Raw genomic sequence first — 12,987 nt, 5'->3', positions numbered from 1 at the left:
GTCGGAGAGCTTCACCGGGTGACTCTCTTGGCCTCCTTTGCCGGAGGCTGACAGACCTCTCCCTACCCACCACCTTCCCCTGAAGCTAGGTGACCAAAAATAAATTTGCAGTTTTGCTCCTACCCTTGCCTACTGGCTGGTTCTTTTGTGCCCGCTCTGGTGGTCTTAGAAAAACAAATCAATTAGCAGTTCATGTAATTCTGATTTCAGCTTACATGTCACCTCCTCAAGATATTGTTTTCCGAGCCTCTAAGATAAAGTAGCCTCTCAGGCACTCTCCATTCTAGTCCATGAAACTGTATTTATTCGCTTGATAACCTTCATTGCTGCCTTCTGTCAATCACAAAATCACCCTTTTCCCTCAATCTTTACAATCACCGATGTGAGTGCCTTTGTATCTCTCACTCTCTGCATTCATCTGCTATTCTGTGAAAGGGAGAGTAGATTTCCACCAAATGATGTCTGCACCAGTTCTGGTAGAGCTTGGTAAGGCTGAGTTAGAAATTTGGAAACCGCTGGAGAATGAAGAGCAGGGTAATGTCATGATTTGATATGTTTTTAAAATTTTTTTTATTGACTCTGAAGCTGAATAGCAACTTTCAAAAGAATGAGCATTTTCCACTTTAATTAAGTCCAATTTATACTTTTTTCTTCTATGGATTGTGTTTTCAGTGTCACGTCTATGAACTCTCTGCTTAGCCTTAAGTCTTCACTATTTCTTCTATGTTTTCTTCTAAAAAGTTTGTAGTTTTGCATTTAATATTTAATCTGTAATCCACTTTGGATTAGCTTTTATAAAGGAGGTAAAACTTAGGTTGAGGGCTTTTTTGGTTTTTTTTTTGGCCAAAGTTTCAGTTTTGCTCTTGTTGCCCAGGCTGGAGTGGGGTGCAATGGCGCAATCTAGGCTCACCACAACCTCCACCTCCCAAGTTCAAGTGATTCTCCTGCCTCAGCCTCCCAAGTAGCTGGGATTACAGGCACCCATCACCACACCCGGCTAATTCTTTTGTATTTTTAGTAGAGACGGTGTTTCTCCATGTTGGTCAGGTTGGTCTTGAACTCCCAACCTCAGGTGATCTGCCCGCCTCAGCCTCCCAAAGTTCTGGGATTACAGGCCCATGCCTGTAATTGGTTGAGGGTTTTTTTAAAAAAGGAATTGATAAGGGAGCCTTCTGCAATGACAGGAGGATTCCTGCCAGCGAGAAAAAGCTGTGCTGTGATGACTCCACCATGGTTTCAGGGAGAAAACCCATGATTTACAATGAACAATAAACACAGCGGATACCGCTTTTTTGAACCCCTTCTTTGTGGCAATCACTGGATCACACTCTCATCGTTCTCGCCTCTGATCTCAACAGTGTTGACTCTACCTCATCCTCATTGTGGGACAGGAGAGGACACTAGGGCTTTGAGAGGGGAGGGGACCAGCCTAAGTCTGCAGTTCTTGAGAAGGTGGAGGTCAATTCTAGCCAAGGGTTCCATGCACCATGGAGGACCTGTCTCTTCATGTGGAGACTCATCACTGCTCTGAAAGGTGACTGCTTCCACATTACACACATTTTCCCATTACCCGTAATAATCATTGGGGTCCTTCTGTTTTTCTTTTCAAAGCTGTGAAACTCCTCACTGATCCCCACTCATGCTCTCAAGCTGACGCCTCTGCCTCCTACTCCACAAGATTTAGCCTCCTGCCGGTTCCTGCATCACTGTTCTCTGCCTTCACTTCGATGTTGACAAACAAGTGTTCCTTCCCAGGGGTTCCTCTACTGGTTGCAAAACTCACACCCTCGTTTATTTAAGAACTTCCCTTCTTTACTTGCTCCCTGTGTCTCCTGCAGTATCAATACTTTCTCTATATTCTATCGTTCCTATTAGCACTCTGATACTCTCTGGAATCTCTTACATGTTCTCACTCATAAGTGGGAGTTGAACAATGAGAACACATGGACACAGGGAGGGGAATATCACACCCCAGGGCCTGTCAGGGTTGCGGGGCTAGGGGAGGGATAGCATTAGGAGAAATACCTAATGCAGATGACGGGTTGATGGGTGCAGCAAACCACCATGGCACGTGCATACCTATGGAACAATCCTGCATGTTCTGCACATGTACCCTAGACCTTAAAGTAAAAAAGAAAATAAAAGAAAAAAATTTTTCTTCCGCTTCACATTCTTCTTCTACTCACTCCAAAGAGTCTATTGTACTCCAAAGGGTCTACTAAGTATGCCCTTAACAAGCTCCCCATCCCCAGAGGTATATTTTTCATCTGGCTTTTATTTTCCACCAGCTGGGTCCTTGCTCTGGGAAGTTCTAGGTCCTGGTTCCAGGAGACAGTGACTGTCAGGTAATTTTCACAGCAGAAGTTACCCCAAGGGACAGGAGGAGGAGTAAGAGAACTGAAACGAGTTGGGAAACAGGAAACAGAAACCAGAGCTCCTTCTGATTTTTGATGGCCCGGAGAACACACCAGAATACTACTTGTTTTAATAGCATTTGTGGATTGCGGTGGGCCCATTTAGAAACTAAAGTACCTGACTGTGTTTCTCAACCTCAGTCTTTGTGGGATGCAGAGGTTCAACTCTCTCAACATAAAAGGCCAAGGAATCTGGGTGTCCAGGCCCCTTTCTCCCTTCAAGGGTCAAGGTAAGGAGAGGAGCAAGTACTGTGATGATGTCAGAGGCACTGGAACCAGAGCAACTCCATCTTGAACAGGAGCTGGGTAAATGAGGCTGAGACCCACTGGGCTGCATTCCCAGATGGTTAAGGCATTCTAAGTCACAGGAAGAGATAGGCGGTGATAAAGACCTTGCTGATAAAACAGGTTGCAGTAAAGAAGTCAACCAAATCCCACCAAAACCAAGATGGCGACGAGAGTGACCTCTGGTCATCCTCACTGCTACACCCCCACCAGCACCATGACAGGTTACAGATGCCATGGCAACATCAGGAAGTTACCCTATAAGGTCTAAAAAGGGGAGGCATGAATAATCCATCCCTTGTTTAGCTTATCATCAAGAAATAACCATAAAAATGGGCAACTAGCAGCCCTCAGGGCTACTTTGTCTATGGAGTAGCCATGCTTTATTCCTTTACTTTCTTAATAAACTTGTTTTCACTTTATTCTATGGAGTCACGCTGAATTCTTCCTTGCGCGAGATCCAAGAATCCTCTCTTGGGGTCTGGATCAGGACCCCCTTCTGGTAACAGTGAGAAGAATCAGAGGGAAACATCTGGGAAGGTGAGAAGGATGGAGACCAAAACCACAGAGAGATTGAAGGGAGGCAGAGAAGTTGACAGGACAGAGCATCCACACCCAGGCACATTGCCAAGATTAACCCCATAATTTTGGGCTCTATTGGAAGCTCATTTGTAGGTTTCCAGTGCAAAGAGGTGGTGGGCTTTCTGAAATATTAGGTTCTATCCAAGGATATCAGAGTGGTGTAAAGAGAAATGGGAAGCAGAGGCAGAAATAAAATAGTCATCCTAAAAGCATGATTCCCAAGGCTTTGTGTCATTAAGTCTGTTTACAATTTTAAGTAGTTTAAAATTTAAAATTGCATCTAACAATGACTTAAACCAAAGACAGCATTTATGATTTACTTTCCAAAGATTTTGCAAGTGAGTAGTACTCAGTTACGTTCTATCCGAATAATATCATTTAAAAAGTTTATTTTAATCCTTTCACTTTTTCATCACTAGTTTGGCGTTTTTGTTTGTTTGTTTTATTTCCTGGAAATTGCCACCTCACGGCCCCAAGATAGCTCCTGACCTCACAATACAACATCTCATGCCAGGAAGATAGGGATGAAATGAAAAAATGCTGAAGATTTAGATCTGAGGTGAGATATGTTCAGATGTATTTTATAAAAATTTATTTTGGGGTCCTAATAACCAAAAGCATTTTAGAAGATTCCCAAGGAAGGAAGGGTAAGAAGTATAGATGTGTCTAAGAGGCACAAGGAAACCAAAATATTGTGTGTGTGTGTGTGTGTGATGGTTGGGAGGGGGAATTAAAATAAGGGAAATGGCAGAGGACACCATTACGCACAAAGGAGAAGGACCTGAACGTCAAGGGAAAAAAGAGACAAAGGACCCCACAGAGACTAATTGCCAAACACATTTGCAAGTCTTTTGAAGTCTGATTGTTCTCCCTAAAACTGGGCTCCTGGATGCCTCTGCATGTTTCCCATAAACTCTCGTTATTAAAACATAAGCGGCTGGGCATGGTGACTCACATCTGTAATCCCAGTACTTTGGGAGGTCGAGGTGGATGGGTCACCTGAGGTCAGGAGTTCAAGACCAGCCTGGCCAACACGGCAAAACCCCGTCTCTACTAAAAATACAAAAATGAGCCAAGCATGGTGGTACATGCCTGTAATCCCAGCTAGTAAGGAGGCTGAGGCAGGAGAATCACTTGAACCTGGGAGGTAGAAGTTGCAGTGAGCTGAGATCACGCCACTGCATTCCAACCTGGTTGACAGATTGAGACTCCTTTTCAAAAAACAAACAAACAAACAAAAATACCAACAAAAAAACAAAACATAAGTAGGTTTGCTTTCTTGCTACCAAATGGCCCATGATGAACAAAAACACCTAGAGGCAAGTAAACAGAAGAAGAGTCTTAAAACGAACTTTCACTCCGATGGGGCAAAACTCCATTACCTAATCTGAGTAAGGCTGAAGACCAAGTGGCCTGGGGTTGACCTGAGTGGGGAAAATTTCTGCCTGTACAGCAAAAATCCCTGACTCTTTTGGTAACAGAAAGGTCTGACACGAACTCTGTGAGTATCAGAGACTCTCAGTCAATGGCAGGGCTGCCACGGTGACGCCAGATTGGCTGGACTGGACTCCCAGGCCTACTGTTCATGAGCTCTGTGCATGGACAGGCCAGTTAACCCTGGGGTCCCAAACACTTCCTGTAAAGGGCCAGATAGTCAATATATGAGTTTCGGCAGGCCGTAGGGTCTCCATCACAGCTCCTTGGCTCTGCTGTTACAGCATCAGTACAGTCACAGGCAATGCATAAATGATGAGCACACTGTGTGCCAATAAAACTTTATTTAAATCACTATAAATGAATTTTATATAATTTGTACATGTCTCAAAACACTCTTCATTTGCTTTCCTTCAGCCAGCATGAAATGTAAAATCCATTCATGGCTCTCAGGCCACACAGAAACAGGTGTTGGGACAGATTTGACCCCTGATTTAACTGGAGTGAATAAGTCTCCATCACTTCACCGGAAATGAGAGTAAAGGTATTTACAGAGGTCTTTTCTGGAGCAAAACAAACAAGACCGGTGATACAAAGTACTTAACATTAGTTCCAGTGGAATAAATGTTACGAATATCTTAGTAATAACAAAAACTTCCTTATTTCCTGTTTCACATTCTCTCTGGCGAACCTATCCATACTGAAACAACACCTCAGCTAACATTCCCCAGATCCTCGTCTCTAGCTCAGACCTGCCCCTAATGTCCAGACACATCATTTTGAGCCATCTCTCCCTTCAGGCTCATCTTCAGCATTTGGTCTCAACATCTCTTCTCACACCTCTGTGTCACGGATGAAACTGTGACTCCCAGAAAATTCTTATGCTGAAGCTCTAACCCTCGGCACCTCAAGTGATTCCCCTGCCTCAGCCTCCTGTCCATGTCTATTGTTATTTAATCCTCCCCTGAAAATCAGTCTTCATCGAAAAACCATTTCAGTTCTGCAGAGGAGAAAACGGGGGCTCAAAGAGACGTCACTGATCAAGAATTTACACTGTCGAGGTGTCAGAGATACGATTAGAGTGGAGATCTAACTGACTCCAGAGCCTGGTACTCTTTCCACGGTCACAGGGATGCTCAACTGGCAGGGGGAGGGGGTGGGGAGGTATTTTGCCTCCCAAGGGAACTTTGATAATGTCTTTTGGTTCTCACTCCTGAATGGGGAGTTGCTACTGGCATCTGTGGATAGAGGCTAGGGGTACCGCTAAACATCCTACTGTGCACAGAACAGTCCACCGCAACAAAGAATTAACCAGCCCTAAATGCCATTGGTGCCAAGGATGAGAAAACCTGAGCTACAATAAACAACGTCCCTTGAAAGACCTCAGTGAAAGTGACTGGTAATGACAGGAAAAAAAGGAGGAAATGCGTAAAAGAAGTAGGAGAAAAAATGTATTATATGAGGGCAGGACCCTATCCTGGTAATTTTGGGAGAATGCCTTTCAGTGGCAGCGCTTGAGCGTGCAAAGGTAGTGGCTCTGGGCTTGTTCAGTCTGGTTTTCAAATCTTGCTGCCTCCACTGATTGGTTGAGCATGATACTGAAAAAACTACACAAGTCCCTGGGGCATGGATTCTCCCTGGTAACAAAGGGATAATCACGGCTACCTCACCGTGTTATTATGAGTATTAGACGTAAACAAGTGCTAGATAATTGCTATCATTCTTAAAGAGGTTAAATAGCCCACGGTGGGAAGATTCTCAAATTTTCACGATCATAGAAAATGACCGTAGCTTGGCTGGGCACGGTGGCTCACACCGGTAATCCCAGTACTTTGGGAGGCCGAGGAGTTCGAGACCAGCCTGGCCAACATGGTGAAACCCCATCTCTACTAAAAATACAAAAAATTAGCCGGGCGTGGTGGTGGTCGCCTGTAATTCCAGCTACTGGGGAGACTGAGGCAGAAGAATTACTTGAACCCTGGAGGCAAAGGTTGCAGTGAGCTGAGATCACACGACTGCACTCCAACCTGGGTGACAGAGGAAAAAAGGGAACCATTACAGACATTTGCCCCTGAACTTGAAGTGCGCCACACCCTACTCCCACTGCCAGTTGTCACCCCCGTCAGCTCTCTTCCTGCCTGTTCTCTTGCTCCTCTGAGTGTGGTCTCCGGATGTCTCATGTACCTCCCAGGGTCAGTGAATACTAAAACCTCTCAAACTTTAACACTGTGGTGGCATCATTGAAGCTGCGCCCACCATCTGACCCGCGATGCGAGGTTGCCCGAACGTGACCTGCGCAGGTGGATCCCCTCCTGATGTTCTTCTGTCCTGGCTTCTGGTGGCTGCTGAGGACGGTCACTACCAGCTGAGTTGATAGAGAAACTTAAAGAGCTTCATTTAATAGCACTGGCACACCAGGCAGGCTTTTGGCTGTGTCTTGGACACAATCCCAATGTCTGCGTATGTGGATGACTCACACACTTCCTGCCCAGTCAGTCTAGGATGGCACTACTGCTTGCTGGTGCTTGGTTTTGCTGCTTTGTGCAGCTTGGTACTGCTGTCCTCAGCTGTTACCTTGGAGATTCTCCAGAAATTCCAGTGGCTGTGGACAGCCCTCTGAGGCTTTGGGCTCCCCAGCAGCTGCTGGAGGGCAGATCCCATCGTAATGAGGGTGTTTCCCGGTGGGACATCAGACACGCTTTCTGGGATCAGGTCCCCGACAGGGGGGCCACTACTAGAGGGTATGTTGCCCCTTGAGCCATACCTGCTTCTCTGGTGACCTAGGGCCTCGGTAGTGGTCCGGCCTGTATTGGCTCTAAGTCGCAACGTACTGGCCTCCGGCCAGAGAGAGCTGGTCAGGATGGTGAGCTGGCCACCTGGTAGCCATGGCTCTATCCTCAGCTGTACCTCCATCTCGCTAATGACAGGGTCATGGGCCACCAGGCTTCTGGGGAGCAGCGATTCCCCCATAGCGAAGCTGAAGAGGATGACAGAATGCTGGCTTCACTGTGTCAGTGAAGGGGAGGTGGGTGAAAGGATCCAGTCGCCTAACTCTAACCTGTGACAGGGCAACTGTACCTGAGTCCCCAGGGCACCCTGCGAGAATAGGTGCTGCTGAGGCCAGCGCCTCCTTGGTTGCTGCATTCCTTGGTGCTATCACTACTCATTCTCCCAGCCCCTCAGAGGTCGATCGGGTCACCCTGGAACGAGAAGCAGCTGCCCACAAGGCCGGTGCAAGTGGAGCTCATTGTTCGGTTTTGAAGAGAAAGTGAAGTTAAAGAAAGACACTCAAAGAGAGAGAGAGCATCTCAACAGCAAATGCAGGCATTTACGCCCAGCATAAACCTGCAGCGGTGCCAGTGCCCACCACTGCTTACAGGCTTGGGCAATTACAGGCCTGGGTGGGGGAGGTCTGGAAGCGGGGCATGGCCTGTTGCCTGGGAAAACGTTGATAACATGTTCCCATGATGAGGCGGCTTGGCACTTGTTCCTGCAGAATGTGATAGTGACACGCCTTCGGCCTTTGCCCGGCAGGGTATGATAAGGATGTTCTTCTGCCTCGTGGTCAGGTGGTTAGGCAGGATGTTTCTCATGGCCCGAAATCCCATGGAATGTTTAACTTTGACCAAGGTCTGCAAAACCGTGGGGGGCTTACAAAGTGGTGCAGTTTGGACTAACTCTCATTACCACTTTTTTTTTTTTTTCCTTTTTTGGTAACAATGTGTAAAGTGAAAAGAGCAGAGTGCTACTCCATACCACTGGGACCTTGTCCAGTAAACATCCGGAGAGTGAGGATAGGAAATAAAAAGTGTATAAATATTAGATGCCTAGAAATGCAAGCCATTTTAAAGATATGACAGAAAATAGAAAAAAAGAGAGGAGAGGGACTCATTGTCTTGTAATGGGATCCTTCCCAGAGAGAGAGGTGACTATTTAGTGGCACCGGGCCCTTTTCCTCCTTCCCCTTTTTCTCTTATCAACCAGGGCAGAAACTAAGAATTTTGGCTTCAAGTGGCTAAAAGACTGATGGGGGAAAAAAGAAAATAGAAAAAAATAACAGAGAGACTGACGCTCTAGGCAGCTACAAGTCCAAGAAAAAAGAGAGAAACTTTTAAGTGCTGAGCCAAAACCAGGTCTAGCAAACATAATGCTGGCCCTAGATTACTTACTAATTTATGAAGAAACTTCTAGATATGGGGGTGACAAAAGGAAATTAAATCCATTATATATGCATATATTTTAATGTAAATATATAATAAATTATGTATACATAATATATAACCAAATTGAAAGTTTTATAATTTGATTTGACTAGAAAGTCAAAATCCATATATTAATTTTTGTAGTAAAAGTTTATGTAAAAAAAAGACAAAAAGGACACTGATTGGCTTTTGTTCCTCTACAGTATAGGTTCTAACTTAACTTTTAACATTAGGGGCCAGGTGTGGTGGCTCACGCCCGTAATCCCAGCACTCGGGGAGGCCGAGGTGGGCAGATGACCTGAGGTCAGAAGTTCGAGATCAGCCTGGCCAACATGGTGAAAACCCATCTCTACTAAAAGTTACAGAAATTAGTCGGGCGTGATGCCAGGTGCCTGTAATCCCAGCTACTCGGGAGGCTGAGGCAGGAGAATTGCTTGAACCTGGGAGGTGGAGGTTGCAGTGAGCCAAGATTGTGCTACTACAACTCCAGCTGCATGGATTGACAAAAATTTATGGACTTAATAGTGGGACTCAACTAATAGTAATACATCGGGATCCCATTAAATTTACTTACTCTACCCCCATAATCTTGAGAAGCTAACTAAAATTTTGAAAAATGAGTAGACCTCACTTTATCTGTAGTGTCACCTAAATTTCCCATAGTCATACAGTCATTGCTCTAAAATATTCCATGTTGGACATAGACTCTGTGACACAATTAATAACAAATTAAAATTAAAGTAAGCTTTTGGCACTTAAAAATTGGCTTGATCAAATGGGGCCCCTTAGTCCCACAGTTAAGATAATTTATTACAGCCCAACAGAAGTTGAAACAGCACCTTCAAGGATTAAAATGTATTATACAAAACCTGATTAACAAAAGCGTGATTATCGACACCACATCTCCATTTAGCAACCCAAAAGTTCTTCCTGTTCTAAAAAGTTCTGAAAATCAAAAATATTCATAAAAATGCCTTATGATGGATGACTACAGCAGATGGGCTGTTGAGGGCTGCCTCAACCCCTCAGCCCAGACCAGTGACAGAGCTACCAACACTGCTTCACCTCCTGCAGAGCTGGAGTTACAGGCAATGTGAGGAGGGGGTCAGGGAATTTTTTTTTTTTTGAGACGGAGTCTCGCTCTGTCGCCCAGGCTGGAGTGCAGTGGCGCCAGCTCCACTCACTGCAAGCTCCGCCTCCCGGGTTCACGCCATTCTCCTGCCTCAGCCTCCCATGTAGCTGGGACTACAGCTGCCCACCACCACACCTGGCTAAATTTTGTGTTTTTAGTAGAGACAAGGTTTCACTGTGTTAGCCAGGATGGTCTCGATCTCCTCACCTCGTGATCCGCCCGTCTTGGCCTCCCAAAGTGCTGGGATTACAGGCGTGAGCCACCGCGCCCGGCCTCGGGGATATTTTTTAGCTCTTTCTCATCCTACCCTCATGCCAGTTCCAGCTTCACCTACCCTTGAGTCATATTAAGTCATTCAAGGATGAGTGGATCAAGTTTTTAATCAGGAAAAAACACTTCTGTGCCCCCCGATTTGAGAGTAAGAAATAGAAAATGAGGCTATTGTGGGTGTCATTTCTAATTTCTGGACCTCAGCCTGTACCCTGGGGTAACTGGAAGTGGAAAAAAACTACAAGAAAACAGAAAGAGTGGTGGGGGGTTTGTAAGGCTTAGATGAGATCGTGTATATTAAAGGGAAAACTTAATTACCCTTAAGTATAATGTTTGCTGTCACCTTTTTGTATGTTTCTCTTTTTAATCAGATTATTGAAGGTGTCCTCTATCCTTACTTTTTAAGAATTTTCTTCTTCTATTGCTTAAATTATGAATGGATGTTAAATTTTTTTAAATGTAATTTCTGCCAATATTAACATGATTATTTTTATTCTTTCCTTTTCATCATTACAAATTAGGTTGATGAATTCTTCAATGTTATACTACCCTTGCATTTCTGAAATGAATCACGCTTGCTCATGATATATCTTAGATACTTGTAACTGATCTTCTAGATTTGTTTAGAATTTCTGTATTTATGTTTATGTAAAGATGGCTCTGTTATTTCACTTTTCTCTACTGTCCTTGTTAGGTTTTACATCCCCTCCTAATGGTCTCCTGAAGGGAGTTGGAAAGTGATTTTCTGATTCTCTTCTGTAGTATTATATCTTTTTCAACACTGTTACAGTTAAACTTTTTTTTTTTTAATTTTCAAAAAAAAATTTCTTTTGAGACAGTGTCTCACTCTGTCACCCAGGCTGGAGTGCAGTGGCGTGATCTCGGCTCACTGCAACCTCTGCCTCCTGGGTTCAAGCGATTCTCCTGCCTCAGCCTCCCGAGTCGCTGGGACTACAGGCACGAGCCACTATGCCTGGCTAATTTTTAGTAGAGATGGAGTTTCACTATGTTGGCCAGGCTGGTCTCGAACTCCTGACCTCAAGTGATCTGCCTGCCTCGGCCTCCCAAAGTGCTGGGATTATAGGCGTGAGCCACCGCACCTGGCTTCAAAATTTATAAAAAGTGTTTATTAAAAATACTTTTTAAAAACATTTACATGAAGCCAACTGGGTCTTGGGTTTTCTTTCTGGGAAGGATTTTAAATATAGGTTTAATTTCTTTAACAATTATTACATTGTTCAGTTTTCTGTTTCATATCTTTCACTTTTGGTAAACTATTATTTTCAAGAAATTTGGCCATTTCATCCCAACTATGAAGTTTATTGGCATGAAGTGGGATAACAACTGCATACAAACTTCACATGGTTCCTTTCATATAATAAGAATGTAAGCTATCTGAGGGCAAAGGTTGTGGTCTGTATTGCTTACAGATGGATCCTCACCACCTATGTGTAAAATAGTGTCTGACATGTGGTAGGCACTCAATAAATACTGAATTAATGAATCAATAAATAGTAGTGTCGCCTAGATATTTAGGTGAGAAACGATGTCTAAAATTATCTCCAGCCCTCATAATATGAACCAAGTCATGTCTAGTAAATTCTCATCCTCATGTGCACAATGTTTATAAATTCCCAGGTGGCTTCCATTTTCATGAACACCTTAAACTTTGAGTTTCCATTTCAATAGAGTACTCTTGCTAACCACTGCCTAATGACTTTGTATTTAAATCAACCAGCTCTTAACTCAGCCCTTTACCTTGCTTTCTCCACGTGAACACTCAGAAATTGTCATTTTTGTATTGTGTAACAGACTTTCCTGATGCACTAGCAAAAGACACCACTCAACAAGAATATCAAGGAGTCCTTTTATCAATGTCCTCTCTTACTCCACTGCTTTACTCATTTTTCTCCTGTCTTCCCTAGAGTTCTGTGCATTTCCAAGGCAGAGCAGTTTGCCCATTTCGTTCCACCTTTTAACTCCTATAAATGCTATCAATTTCAAAAAAAAAAAAAGTATATTCTTTAATGCCCAACTAAGTTGTGGCCATAGAAAATGAGGAACAACGAAAAAAATACAAGAGAGAAAGTCAGGAGCCATGAAGGACAGTATGTGACCTCTAGATAGGAGAGCCAGGGCTTCCAGATGGGCTAATTAAGAGATTTCCTCCACTACCAGGACAGGGGATTCTTACTATTCCTTCCCACTGGTCTTGGTTAATTGCAGTAGAACACTGCCTGCTGCATCTCCCCGTTTTTCTTTTCCTCATTAGGAGTTTCCATTGTGGATTCCCAATTCTCATTGCATCGTGGTATATTGGGGCTTTGAATCTGAGTATTCTTTTAAGTTATGGGACAGTTATCACAAAGAAACTTCAACATAAAACGTTGGGGATATCATCCTTGGGAAGGATGGCTCTACTTCTTCTATTTGGGAGAAGAGTGTAAAGGGATCTTGAGTACCCAAAGGCATAATTCTGGCCAAGACTGACAGCTGCCTACCCAACATTCATCACCCTTCTTCACTGCAGTGAATGCTTGTAAGGGTCTGTTGCCTCGACATCCAGTCTGAATACAAGCTTAATTTTCTCATATGAGGCTCAGGGCTCAGTCACCCTTGACACAGTTTCCAGTTCTACACCACAGTCATGAGTCCAAGAAAAAAAAAA

At 44.1% G+C, this 12,987-nt stretch overlaps 1 protein-coding gene across 1 annotated transcript in view; it reads right to left on the bottom strand.

Moving 5' to 3' along the window:
• FPR1 (formyl peptide receptor 1) overlaps positions 1-12,832 on the bottom strand; it is a 44,364-nt gene extending 31,532 nt beyond the window's left edge. The window contains exon 1 of the mRNA XM_011946222.1: positions 12,517-12,832. The gene's annotated coding sequence lies outside the window, so the exon portion shown is untranslated. The remainder of the gene's footprint in view (positions 1-12,516) is intronic.
• Between the last annotated feature and the right edge of the window lie 155 nt (positions 12,833-12,987).

Source organism: Colobus angolensis, unplaced genomic scaffold, assembly GCF_000951035.1.
Source record: "Colobus angolensis palliatus isolate OR3802 unplaced genomic scaffold, Cang.pa_1.0 Scaffold25, whole genome shotgun sequence".
Lineage (NCBI taxonomy): Eukaryota > Metazoa > Chordata > Mammalia > Primates > Cercopithecidae > Colobus > Colobus angolensis.
This window is presented reverse-complemented; position numbering and strand designations above follow the sequence as displayed.